The sequence below is a fragment of the Pteropus vampyrus genome, unplaced genomic scaffold (assembly GCF_000151845.1).
Source record: "Pteropus vampyrus isolate Shadow unplaced genomic scaffold, Pvam_2.0 Scaffold4, whole genome shotgun sequence".
NCBI lineage: Eukaryota > Metazoa > Chordata > Mammalia > Chiroptera > Pteropodidae > Pteropus > Pteropus vampyrus.
In genome coordinates, this window is record NW_011888785.1 from 12,981,955 (window position 1) to 12,986,609 (window position 4,655).

Genomic DNA, 4,655 nt, shown 5'->3' on the forward strand with positions numbered 1-4,655 from the left:
TGCCTACAGCACCTGGTCCTCCTAGGTGGTCTCCCATCCAAGTACAAACCAGGCCCAACCCTGCTTAGCTTCTGACATCAGGCTTGTTCAGGGTGGCATGGCCATAGACTACAGACCACGGCTCCACTGGGGTGAGAACCCAGAACCTTCTGCGTGTAAAGTAGACGTGCTAACCACTACACAATGGAACCACATCCTAGTAGCATCTTTTAAAAGTGGGTTGAAAAACAAATGGGAGCAAAATAAAAAACAGAATATAAGAAAGTCTTTGAAGATTTGTGGCTTTGTTAGAGGAAAAGAGCATCAGGTATTCTCCCTCAGGGAACAAGAGGTCATAGCACAGTTTTAAGAAATGGTTTATTGGTTTAAAATAGAAAAGATTAAAACATGTAAATGTTGTTGAGAGGGCCCAACGAAAAGAGCAGGTTTGCAGTTAGAGTAGACGGCAGGTCATTTGATAAAGCCAGACACCTGAATAGGCAGAAAGGGGTGAGTTTTGTTTGTTTGTTTATTTGTTTTGTTTTTAGCTGAGCTTCTCAAATTTTAATCATCTTGTTAAGAGGCAAATGCTGACACAGTAGGTCTGAGTGGGGCCCGAGGTTCTGCATTTCTATCAGATTCCTAGGTGATGCTGCTGCAGCTATCCTAGATCTCAGTTTAGGAGGATTAACTCTAGGCAGGAGAATGGGTAGGTAATGAGACTGGGTGTGGAGCCAGTTAGTTTGTAGAGAGGGCAGAAAGAAGTTGAGGAGTCCTATCTTAAGGGTTTCCTTTTCTCACTGAAATTTATCTACTAGGAATGAAGGTTGAGTTTCGGAATTGGTGAACACATGGAGGTTTGGGGAGAGTGGCTAGCTCAGAGAGCATGGAAGCGTCACGCCTCTTCCCACATACCTTGCTCTCTGCATCTTCTCCATCTGGTGGTTCCTGAGTTACATACTTTCATACTAAACTGGTACTCTAGTAAACAAAATTTAAAAAATAGAATAGAGGCAGTACAGTAGGAGATTTGAGGAGAATGGAGAAAGCCTGTAATAGCTGTTGTAAAGAATGGAAAGGGACAGCTAGAAAAATACAGGGTGCTCAGGCAACGTTAAGGGTTTAAATTAGGGGAAGACCCCACACTGGTAGTGAAACCAATCTGCGTGATTGTTTGGTTTTCTCCAATAGTACTTAGCATCCTAGAACACAGAAGCCCAGAAACACAGAAGATGGATTAATTGTTTTGAGAAATAAATTTGATTTTATTCAGAGAGTACCTAGCATCATGCCAGGTACATTCAGAAGGCCCATCAAAATTTTAATATCCCATTTCTCAAATGGAAACTATATAATATATGAAAAAATTTTTAATAATCGTTGGGGACATGTCCAGCTGCCTCTTTACTTATGTCTCCTTTTTGTTTATGTCAGTTGAGTCAATATGCCTGTTACCTACCCACGTTCTCTCAACTCTGTATAAAGGTTTTCAACTTTGCCATGCCTATAAATCACCTGCAGTGTTTGTTAAAGACAGGTTTTATCTACTTCCAGAGATTCCAACTCAATAGATTTGGAGGTGAAGTCCACATAACTTTGACTTTTAAAACATTCTAGATGATTTTGTCATAGTTGGTCCACGGACAGCACTGAGAAATACTTTCCTCAGTCAGATTTCTTTGCAACTAACAATCCACTGTCTTTGCTATTCTAGTTGGTACATCCGGAATTCCTCTTTTCATCCCCTGTTGACTTAAAATCCCAGTCTAATACTTATTCTTAGCTTTCGATTTTATTCCATAATTAATAATTTATTCGGCATTGGATAGAGATGCCTACATGATGATATGCACGGTGGTATGCTGTGCTTGCTCATTATGTCATGTGACATTATATTCCCCAGTCTCCCATTACCACTTTAGACTGCAATCTTCCCAGGTATAGGGACCCTGTCTGATCAGATAGCACTGTCTGACGCTGGAAGGTATCCAACAACTGAATACTGAGTGAATAGACAGATAGGTAAATAAATATGAGCATGTACAGAGCATCAAGAAACAGAAAAATTGATGGAGATACCAAAAGCAAGAACTGGATTGGAAAATAAAGACATGAGAACCAGAATAAAGTAAAGGACAAAACTGGATTTTGCAGGAAAAGAATCATTACAGCCTGGAAGACAATATGGAGAATTTAATCACAAATAATTTTAAGAAACATGAGAAAAGGAGTCTGCAGGCAACTTGAAATAGACTCTTAAGTACCTGACAAACCGGAGAAAAATAAGTAGCCAGAAAATCAATGCATTGAAACCCAACAAAGCTTCAATGTACCATCCCTTTTCAATCACTGGGAAGGAAAATGATGTGTTTAGTACATCCTCCTTCTTCATGTTTGGACCTTTAAATAAGGTATTTGAATTCACAGACTGTAGCCAACTCAGATTGTCTCTCTTTCCAGCACACGGCTATACTTTTTAAATGACACCAGCTTTCTGAGCAAGATTGATTGTAAACTTGAAAAGGTTATATGTGATGTAATGAATAACACATGCTACTCTCTCAAGCGCATCTCTGGAATGGCACACATCCAGGAATCCTGTATGTTCTCGAAGTTTAGAAAAGCCTGGGAAGAAATCTTGCTTGCAAGCTAAAAGAAAACTTCCTATTTACACTCACTCATAACTGCTCTATCTTGAATTCATTCACTCAATGACTACACAGTAATTAAATCTATTTTTATTGTTCCATAAATGTTTTTGAATGGATGGGTAAATGAATGGAAATTACGTGTCAGTCATGGTCCACGATACTATGAGGATAATAAAATAAATGTTGGACCTGCTCCTAATAGAGATTGCAATCTCATAAGGGAAATGAGACAAAAATAACTCTCTTTAAGAAAAACATTATGGAGTTACACGTTTTGCTGTGAGAATACAGAATACGAGGGAAGGAAGGATTTTTTCTAATTGGAGTGCTAGGGAAGAGCTTTTGTAAGAAGTTTAATTTAAGCTGAACCTTGAAGAATCTGGATGTTTCAGGGAAAACACTTGAGATAAAGAAAGAACATGAGGTAGACTAGACTGTGTTGGAGATGTACGGAAGATGGAGAAGAGTTTAATTTATATAAGATCTGGACTTTATGAAGGACAATATTGGGCAATAACATTGGAAAAGTACATTGAAAGTTTGCATGGAGGTTTTTTAAAGTGTTAGATTCGTGATAGCACAGGATGATTAAATGCTAATATTTATTAAATGCTTACTATGGGCCAGGCACATTGTAATTAAATAAGTGATTTCAATTAAGGTTCCCAATAACCCCATATGTAGGTTCATGAAGTCCTTCTTATCAAAATATAATTGATGCTGGGAAAGACCCATTAAAAGATCCCACTTGAGGAGGGGCAACCAAAATGGAATAGATGATAGAGGCTCTGTTCATCCTTCTGGTGACCAAATCAAGGTTGTAACAGAAACAAGGAGCAGCAGCAAGGAAAAATCGCCTGGGATCTAGACGAAGAAGCCATACAACTAGGGAGAAATCTAAGAAATCACCCTGCAATGACAGAAGGTAGGATGAGGCGAGGATGTGGGACTGCCCGGTCTGGAGTGGCTGAGTGAGATGGAGGCTGCAGCAGCAGCAGATGCCTCTTAAAAGGGCCGCGTCTGTGAGCAAATTTTCGTGGTGATGGACCTGTTTGCTCTGAGCACCAGTGCCGATTCGGCTGCGTGCAGGGGGAACCAGAGAATTACAGGGAGACATTGACAGAATGAGGGCCTACTGAGACTCGCTGAGTACATAAGTGCCAGAGGTATCCATTGTTCCCTGTTGAGCCCTCCCCCTTACCAGTGCGTGGACACAGCGCTCCATAGCTGTGACATCATCAAACTGGTTAACAGAGGTTGCTCTACTCAGAGGATTCCCTGAAACTCCACCTCCCCCAATACACGCCCCACCCAAGCCACATTCATGTGTGTCCTCGGCATGACAAGTGGTCCTTGCTGAGCAGCGCCTAGACTCACACTGGAGGCAGCTGGCCTCTGTTTCTAGTGTGGCCTTTTGAGGCAACTATAAGCACGGCACCAGTGGATTGCTTGCTGAATCTTAACAGGTGGCCCCGGAGGGGCAGAGGCTTCAGCTAAATTTGGCCTGCAGCTGAACCCTCTCAGGACTGTGCCTCTGGACACCTACTTCACAAATCCACACTAAGACTGGGAGACTTAGGAGCTTTGTTTAGTACATAGAAACAGACACAGTAAGGCAGCCAAAATGGGAAGACAAAGAAGCAGAAACCATATGAGAGAACAGAACAGAGATCCAGATAGGATGAAGTCAAGTAATCTAACAGATGCAGAGTTCAAAACACTGGTTATTAAAGATGCTCAATGAACTTTTGGTTAAATTCAGTGAGAATTTCAACAAAGAGATAAAAAACCTAAAAAATGGAAATGGAAATTATAAAAGGGAACCAGTCTGAAATGAAGAATGCGTTATCTGAAATGAGAAGTATATTAAATGCAATAAACAAAGGAATAAACTGAGATGAGAAGTATATTAAATGGAATAAACAAAGGAATAAAGAAAAGGATCAAATGTTCTATCTAGAGGACAGGAAAGCCAACGACACTCAATCAGAATGGCAAGAGATAAGATGCCAAGACTATAAAAAT

The 4,655-nt window shown here is 40.4% G+C and overlaps 1 pseudogene; it reads right to left on the reverse strand.

Moving 5' to 3' along the window:
• On the reverse strand, nucleotides 1–109 carry LOC111743035 (annotated as a pseudogene).
• Between the last annotated feature and the right edge of the window lie 4,546 nt (nucleotides 110–4,655).